The sequence below is a fragment of the Chrysochloris asiatica genome, unplaced genomic scaffold, assembly GCF_000296735.1.
Source record: "Chrysochloris asiatica unplaced genomic scaffold, ChrAsi1.0 scaffold00070, whole genome shotgun sequence".
NCBI lineage: Eukaryota > Metazoa > Chordata > Mammalia > Afrosoricida > Chrysochloridae > Chrysochloris > Chrysochloris asiatica.
The window spans coordinates 598,305-608,381 of record NW_006408588.1 but is presented as its reverse complement, the minus strand read 5'-3'; positions in this window follow the sequence as shown (position 1 = coordinate 608,381).

Sequence of the window (10,077 nt, the reverse complement as noted above, 5' to 3'; positions counted from 1 at the left end):
TTATTAGGAGTCTTGGTGTGGAATCAGTATGAGTCAAAATCAACTTGATGACACCTAAGAACAACAACATTATAAATATTGTTATTAATGTATGTATTGGATTTTAATTAAAGGGAGACAGTCAGGACTTGCCTTGCAATTATATGTGGTTCTTAAACCAGAGAGTATAAATAAATCTGTCTTCCTATATAAATCAGACATATTAAGAACACTTTAAAACATAATGAAAACTTTTGTGGTATTTTGAGAGTATGTAGATATGCACGTGCACACATGTAAGAGAAAAATAATGAGAGAATATTTATTTCATCCATATTGATTCATACTAAAGTTGTCCTTCTTGATTTTTAAGTCCCAAAGTTCTTTTAAAACTAAATACAAATTTCAGAGACATACACTCCATCCATATATTTCTGTGGTCAATTTTAGACCAATATTACATTGCAATTGTTGTTGTTAGGTGTCATCGAGTTGGCACCAACTCATAGCGACCTAATGCACAACATAACAAGACACTGCCCGATCCTGGGCCAACCTCACAATTGTTGCCACGCTTGAGTCCATCAATGCTATCATAGATTCCTGTTAATCCAGAGTTCAGACCACTAAGATAGAGTAATGCCATAAATGGATTTGGAAACCCTGCCTCTATTTTTATGCTAAAAGAAAGAGGTGGTTGTTGTTGTATTAAGTGCAATTGAGTTGGTTCCATACTAACCTGCATAGGGTTTCTGAGGAGCAGCTGGTGGGTGTGAACTGCTGACCTTGTGGTTCACAGACCATTGCTGACCCTACAGCACCCTACGAGGAGTCCAACAGACAGAGGAGTAATAAGACGTATTAGGTGGCAGGTATGCTACTAACTCAGGGAAAAGAGAGCTCAGAGTTAATGTCTCACTATGATACGTAGTAATTTCAAAGATCATCAACACCTCAAATCTCATGTGCTGTGTATCTACGTGGCCTTGATACTTTCTCATCAATAAGTGGAGTCTCTTCTCCTCCCCTGGAACCTAAGATAACTCTGTGACTCCTTTTGCCATAGAATGTGGCAGAAGTGATTTTCTGGGACTTCTGAGTCTGGATCTTAGGACACTGGCAGCTACTGCCTGGGCTTCTAGAAATTACCATTCTTGGAATATGCCCTTTAAGAACCCTGCCACCATGCTGAGAGAAACCCAGACTGTATGGGCAGGATAGATGCCTTGTGCTCAGCTGGCTTCCTGCTGCCAGCCAGCATCAGCTGCCAGCAATAGCAAGGAGCCTCTCTGACATCTGACCTACTAGCCCAGACTTCAGATAACTCCAGCACCAGCGGCCATGTTACTACAACTGAATGAGCCTAGACATGAAAATCACCTAGCTGAGCCCAGAAAACCCACAGATCTATGAGAAATAATATGAAATAGTTGCTTCAAGCCATGAAATTATGTTATATGGCCATATACTATATAACTAAAAAGCACCACCCCAGGACTCCATATATCTAAAACATTTACCCTTAAAATCATAGTCCATTGAGAGACATCCTAGTATAACCTAGCAATACAGTGTGAATTCTAGTTAAAATAAAAATTTTAAATTCTGGAAGCACAAAACTGTGACACCTGCCTCAGAGCTGAGGATGAAAATGATTCTTTAGCATTAGCAACAGCTGAGATTGATAGAGGGACAAGAGAGAGGGGAAATGAGAAATAAAAAGAAGGGGAGAGTAGAGGTCAAGACAACCAAGCGGGAAAGAGGAAGAGGAGAGACAAAACTGTCTGAACTCACTCTCTTGGCTCAATTTTCAGCCAAGAAGTAAATAACTATATACGGGGAACAACCTAAGTGAGATATACACACCATAGAGTGGTCACACATTAGACACCAAAAGGACCCCATTTATCTAAGGACAAAGTTCAGAAAGGTTGGGAAGGAAGGAGGACTGGAAGAAAGAATCACAGGGAGGAAATGGGATAATTGGTGTTACATTGAAGGGATGACATTCATTGAAATGAAATGAAATATGTGATTTACAGAATGTAAAACTGGTGATCTGTTCTGTAAACCTTCACTCAATTCACAACACACATTTTTTTAAAAAACAAAAAGGCAACTGCCAAGAGAGAAAAACAACTCATTCAGGGACATGAGCTATTACCCACTGAAAGGGAAGAGTATAGTGGGTACTCATGATGGAGTGATCAATGAACTGGAAAGTAGGACCAGGATCCACCTACATAGGATCATTCAGGGCATGCTGAGGGTTTGAGACTTGATGCTGCAAGTAATGGAAACAACTGAAGCTTCATAAAAAGAAGAGTTAACTGACCATCTTCACAAATTCATATGAATCTAACTGGCAGCAGTGTGGAATAATAGGAGGATGTAGTCAAACTGAAGGAGGTAGACCCAGAAATACAAGAGAGGAAAGAGAAAGGAGTTGGAGTTTGAGGATAAGGGGGAGTGAGGGGTGGGAATCGGAGAGGGAAATGAAGGGACCAGTGATGCTAAAATAAATCAAGGAGATAGAATCAGCAGTTACCTGGGGACTGATAAGATGGAGGGATAAATGACAGCATGGAGTCATAGATGAGTCACGGTTTTCTAACTTGGGCAATTACTGGTTGGAGATCCTATTCATCAAGATAAGGAATAGATACTAAAGAGCAAAAATGAGGCAAAAGATAAGGAATTAATTTTTAACATGTTGAGTCTGGTGTACCTTTGTAGTATCCATGTGGAGATGCCAGCCAGATTGATAAACAGAGCTCTCTGAAATTCAAGACAGAGGTTGTACTGAACATACAAAACTGGAATTTATCAAGTGGTTATTGAATTTCTAGGAATGATTAGGTACTCCAAAAGAGAATGTGTATACTGCCAAAAAAAAAAAAAAAACTATAAGGAAAAATTTGTCAGCTTAATAATTTCAAATATCTCTATATATTTTATCACTTGATTTTTGCATTTGAATTCAGAATACCTTTTAAAATTAAAGGCAGATCATAACTTATTTAACAGGTTTTTTTTCCCTAGTGTTCCAAATATACTAATAATATTGGTATCTTAGAATCAAGGACAACTTAGATTGAATTAAATAAAATAGCATAACAAAGATATATGTCATGAATCTAAAATTTGTTTAGAACAACATATTTAATTAAGTAAAAAACAACAAAATAAAACAGTTCCAAGAAAAATATATAAAGAATATAAGAGGGCATGTAGTATGCCAATGGAGCTAATTACTGTACTAACTTTAGTGACTTTTAGGGACAAGTTTGGGAACATCGTCCCAAGAGTTATAACAACAGCAACACCAGAGGAAATAACCGCAACTAGTATTTATTGAGCACTAGTGAGAACTGACTTTACAGTTACTCTGCTAAACATTTATGTGCACTAATTAGTTTCAATTTCACGCCCATCCCAAGAGATAAACACTGCGGTTGACCTTGTTTTACAGATAAGGAAACCCAGCCAAGGTGATATGAGATCAAGTTTCAGTTCTAGCAAAAATTCCACAACATGAATCCAGACTATGTGACGGAACATATGATTGGAGAACAGACATGAAAATAATTGGGAAAAACAGTACCTAAAAGTATAGGTTCAATTGTCTGGACAGAAACTAAATTTCTGGTATCAGGATTCTAGTCACAAGATTAGAATTTATTGACAAAATACACATTTCTGAAAAGAACGCTTTTAAAAATAAACACAGACCTCCAGTTTCTTTAGGAAAGTTCTAGAAAGATATTAAGGAACAAGACCAAAGCAGATTTCCATACGTTAATATGGAATAATAGAACAGGGTCCTCTGGGAAAGTCTTCAGGGATTATTGTTGTTAAGTGCCATTGAGTCGGTTCTGACTCATAATGACCTTGTATAGGGTTTCTGAGGAACAGCTGGTGAGTTTGAACCACCAATCTTGTGGTTCAAAGAGACTTTGCAGTCCAGCACATTAACCCACAGCGCCACACCAGGACTCTTCGGGGATAGTGACAGATAATATAATTTAGGATAGGCCAGGAATCCGGAGCTCTGGTAGCGTAGTGATTATGAATCAGGCTGCGAACCGCAAGGTCAGCAGTTCGAAACTACCAGCTGTTCTGCGATAGAAAGATGAGGCTTTCTGCTCCGGTAAAGATTTACAGCCTCAGAAACCCTGTATAGGGTCGGAACCGACTCCACGGCACATAACAACAACAAGAATCCGGAAGTGGATGGGAAACTGCTTTAAGCTTAGTCAACTTCAGAATTAAACTGATCCTGGGACTGGTTTAAAAGAGCAGGATGAAGAAACAACAGTTGAGAAGAATGAGAGGCAGAACTAGAGATGTGTTCGGGAATTCTTTGGCCATTGAATGCTGTTAGTAGAAGAGCAAGACTTAGTATCCATGAGAACCACTTTCTTCTTCCCAGACAACAGTGATCAAAAATGAAATCACCAGTAGGTTTCAAGAAGCTGGATTATTTTGCCTTCGAAATTATGGGTCAAAAATAATAAATCAGAGATAACTAAAAAGCAAAGCACTTTATATAACTAACGAGACTACTTTATTGATTAAAAGCAAGAAGTAATATCAATTATGTTGTTGTTGTTGTTAAATGCCATCAAGTTGGTTCTGACTCATAGCAACTCTATGTACAACAGAACGATAGACTGGCTGGTCCTGCAATCCTTAAAATTGCTGCTAACCTTCAGTCCATTGTTGCTGCCACTGTGTCAATTTATCTTCTCCAGGGCCTCCCTCTTTTTCTTTGTCCCTCTACATTACCAAGCATGGTGTTCTTCTCCAGGGACTGGTTCCTCTTGATAATATATCCAAAGTATGAGAGATGAAGTCTGGCCATCTTAACATCTTAGGAACACTCTGGTTGTACTTTTTCAAACACAGATTTGTTTATTTCTCTAGCAGTCCATGGTACCTTCCTTTAATATTCTTCTCTAACACCATACCTCAAATGTATCAATTCTTCTACAGTCTTCCTTATTCACTGTCAAACTTTCACATGCATATGAAGTTATTGAAAATACTATGACTTGGGTCAAGTGCACTTTGCTTCTCAAACTGATATTTTTCCTCTTGACCACTTTAAAGAGTTCTTCTGCAGTAGACTTGCCTAATACAATACATCATTTGATTACTGGACTGTTGCTTCCAAGAGTGTTGGTGGATCGAAGCAAAGTCAAATCTGTGACAACTTTAATTTTTTCTCCATTTATCTTAATGTTATTTATTTGTCCAGTTGTGAGAATTTTTGTCTTCTTTACACTGAGGTGCAACCCATATGGAAGGCTTTGATCTTTGATCTTCATAAGTAAATATTTTAAGTCCTCTTTGCTTTCAGCAAGCAAGATTGTATCATTGGCATATTGCAGGATGATTTGCATATACTCCAATCCTGATGCCATGTTTTTCATATAATCTAGCTTCTTGGATTATTTGTTCAACATACAAATTGGATAAGCATGGGAAAAGGATACAACCCTGGTGTACACCTTTTCTAATTTTAATCAGTCAACATTGTATTGTTGACAGTAAAACCTGAAATACAGTGTGTATTTATTATGTATCACATGCTCTCTTCTCATAATAACCCAGCTAAGAAAGCCTGTGACTGTTAAATCTAGTATTCCACATCTGTGATGATGGTACAGGACTGGCAGTTATACTTCATTCTGTTATGCACTGGGTCACTATGAGTCAGAACCGACTGTATGGCACCTATCAACAATAAAGATTAGTACATGCAAGGGAAGTTGAGGCCTAATGAAGTGAAGTAACTTGTCAAAGGATTAAGTTGTACAGAAAAAAATGAAAATCAGATCATATCTGTGAAGTCCAAGGTTCTTCTACTATATTGTATTGCTCTAGTGTCTCTTTTTAAAGCGCTCTGGTAGCATAGTGGTGATGAGTCAGGCTGCTAACCTCAAGGCCAGCAGTTCAAAACTATGGGAAAAAAGACGAGGCTTTCTGCTCCCTAAGGATTTACAGCCTCAGAAACCCTATGCAGGGTCACTATGAGTCGGGACACCACCACCACCACCACCACCACCACCACCACCAGTGTCTCTCTCTCTTTTTTTTAATGTTGTTTTTTTTTGTGTGTGTGTGTGTGAATTATGTCATAGTTTACATGGGAGAACCTTAATTTTACATTCGTCCTATCATATATTGCTTCATTGCCATGGTTACAATCCCCTCCATGCATCATCAACCAACCAAAGGGTATACACTAGCTGCCCCCTCCCCCGTCATCAGCACACAGCCCCCCTCCCTCTCTGTGTCTAAAGTCCCCAACAGCTCCATCTCTCCACGTCATCGTCTCTGCTTCCATCTCAGGCATCACTGTTTCTCTGGATAGTGTCCCGCTCTCTGCTCTGCTCCCTTGATGGTCCCAGGGTCCTCCTCTCCTAGACTGAAAAGTTAATTATTCTCCTCTTGCTATAAAACATCTACCTTTACATTTCCAACCCTCATAATCAGTCCTGATAACAATAATTCACTATTGTATCACAAGAGACCAGTCTCTTTTTAACTCTCAAATGACAATATAATAGATGCTAATTATATAAAATGAAAATAATCATTTATAAATGAATAAATATTCATTGATTAAAATGCAAATGGCTAAGGAGAATAATTCTCTTGTTGGATTTTTGCTAAAATATAGAAAGGCTACAGTTTTTCTAAGCCTTTACTCTATGTTGTAGTTGTTAATTGCCGTCCAGTCAGTCCTGACTCATAGAGACCCTATATAAGGTTTCCAAGGAGCAATGGGTAGGTTTTAATCATTGACCTTATAGTTAACAATCCAGTGCTTATCCTACAGCACCACACCAGGACTCCTATATTTGTTGTTGTTAAGTGCCATCAAGTCAGTCCCAACTCATAATGATTCTTTATAGCGTTTCTGAGGCTACACATCTTTACATGAGCAGAAAGCCTCATCCCTTTCCCATGGATGGCTGGTGGTCTTGAACTGACAACCTTGTGGTTTACAGTCCAGTGCTTATCCGATGGAGCCACCAAGCTTCTCTGGATTCTAACAGAGAAGGCCAAAAATCAGATGAAACTCAACCCTTTAAGAATATAAAAACATATTTGTCATGTGAGTCCTGGTTTGTATGCAATTCAAGTTTTGGGGAGGCACAGAGAGTTGGATTCCTAAGGTTCCATGGTGGTCTGAGATCAAGACTTGAGTTAGAAGATGCAAATAATTGGAAAGCAACAGACTTACAAAGGAATTTTCTGCATAGTTCTTAGAGTTATTCATTTTCTTATCACCACTGTTTGGCACCAGAGAGATTCATATACCTTCAGGGAGAACTCTAGAAACGACCTGTTTTTTTGAGCATAGAAGAAGGGGAAAAGGAGAAAGCTCCATTTCAGGAAGTTTCATTTTAGGGAGGAGTTCAGATTGTGTTGACAGCTTAGGCGCTGATGGCTGGAGAATCTTCTGCTCATTTACCCAATCTGAGAGTCTCTGCTTGTCTCCAAATATGTGTAGTCTAGTGTGAAGATGCCCAAAGTGCCTTTTTTGATGTGGTGTAGATGGAAGAGCACAAAATAACAAAGTAAGTCAAAAAATATTGCTACAGTTGAAGACACCAGACTCATGGGAAGAGAAAGACTGACTGCTGGTGGCCAGGAGGCAGTCTTGCAGAATGTGCCCTTTGGTTGTCTAAATTATTATATATTCCTGAGTGGGTTTGTGTACACACACACCCCAAAACAAGAACACCAACGACAAATACAGAAGGAATAGAAGCTAATACTGTGGAATGATAATGTACAGCGGAGATTGTAATCATTGCAATGAAATGATGAGCGTAAAACCAATGTTCTCCCATGTAAATTATTGCTCAATTCACAATAAAAATTTTTAAAAAAACAACACCAAACAGTATTGATACAAAATCATAGTAAACTTTATTAAACAAAATACTAAAATATGAGGCTGTTTTTTTCTCAGCATATCCTCCATTTAGATCTACACCCATCTGAAGGTGGTATTTCCATTTCTGTAACGCTTCCCAGAATATTTCTGCACTCTTTGATTTATACCATATCAAAAATGCAGTTTGGGCAATCTGTTGTTGTTGTTGTTGTTGTTAAGTGCTGTCTAGTCGGTTCCAACCCATAGTGACCCTGTATAGGGTTTCCAAGAAGCAGCTGGTGAGCTTGAACTGCCAAGCTTGCAGATCACACTGACTTTACATTTCAGCGCATTAACCCACAGCACCACACCAGGACTACTTAGGCATCTAGAGGAACTCAAATTGTGTTCCTTCAAATGTTCTATGAGTTTGGGACAAAAAGAACTCTAAGGGCACAAGAACAGGGCTACAGTGTAGATTAGATAAAGTTTTCCAACAAAATTCTCCTTGCTATCCTTGAAATAAGAAGAGCTACATTGTAAAGAATCCTCGGCACAACTTTTCTGGTCTTTTTCTCACCAATGAAGCTTTCAATTTTCTTAAAACTTCTGATTAAGCCCACACGATTGTCCTGTGTCCTTCAAGAACAATTTTTAAGATTATGTCTTGGAAAGCTCCGAAAATACACATCCTAACCTTTTGAGCTACCCTCTCTACCTTGAATTTAACTGGTCCAACAAATCCCCTCAGAAGTCACCGGTTTGTTGTTTTTGTTTTGTTTTGTTTTGTTTTTAAGACAGTCTAAATAAGACTAAAATAAGTGGATTTCAGAGAGAACTTGTCTATAACCATTTCAGTGGTCACAGAGACATGTTTAAACACATTTTGTTTGGAATAAACTTGTGCATGTATGAACTGGAATCTTAGTAGCAATACTTTCTAACTTAACTTTGTACTTTGGAGAAGATTTGTTGTTGTTGTTGTTAAGTGCCGTTGATTCGGTTCCAAGTCACAGCGACCCTGTATAGGGTTTCTGAGGAGAAGCTGGTGAGTTTGAACCAACGACCTTGTGGTTCAAACTGACCTTAACTGGCCGATTGCTTATCCTACAGTACCACACCAGGATTCCATACCAGGTTTCAAGAGATGGAAATGTTGCCTTTGGAAGTGTATAGACCTAGATGGAAGAATACTTTGAGAAACACTAGCTTCATATTTTGATATTTTTGTTTAATAAATGTTTCTATGATTTGGCTTACCCTCGTACAATTTAACTGAATCACTGATCGACTTACATCATAAGATTCTAACTTTCCTGAAAATGTGGAACTTTACTTCCTCATCCAGAAACTTTAATGTTCGTCACGGTTCTTTAAACATCCCAGATTTCTCGTATTTCAAAGACACAATTTTTATCTAACACAATTCTATAAAGAAATTCAATACAATGCATCCAACTCTTGTGAGAAAAGTTGAACATGACACCTTGAGCCCTGTGACAGTACAGAAACCTTACCTTTTAAAACTGTACAGGGATTGTAAAAACAGATTAATTAGCACTCCCAGACCTAGGGAACATTCACAAGATAGAGAACTCAGGAAGGATAGCTTCTGGTAAAAAAAAAGAAAAAAAAAAAAAAAAATTAAGTTGCTAATTAGCTTTGCCTATTATTTGTAGAAGAATGTTTATTCTGTATATGAGAATAAAGCATAACAAAAATATTAAGGAATTTGGTATATTGCAAATAGCTAAGAATTATAATGAAATATTTTTTTAAATTCTGAATTATTACCTTTTCTAAATGAACTCTAATTAATGTTCTGTTTTTATCTCCCAGAGTTTCATCTTTCTACACCCTAAAACTAAAGGCAGCAAAGGACAGATAAGCACATTACAGGATTTCTCATTGTTGTGAAGCATTTTTTTTCCCATGCTAAGCATTGCTTTGTCTATAAAGATGAAGAGGAAAATTGATTTTCCTCAGTTTCTTCTAAATCTGCTACTACGGTTTTATAAGAGGAAAAAAAACAAGGGCAAAACATCTGGAACTGCTGCTTATAGCAGTAGAATTAGCAAGTTAACTGTTGAACTTTCCAGTTCATTTTACATTTATAGGTTGACCATAAATTTCTGGACTAGGAACTCTGGTAGCGTAGTGGTTACGAATCGGGCTGCGAACCGGAAGGTCAGCAGTTCGAAACT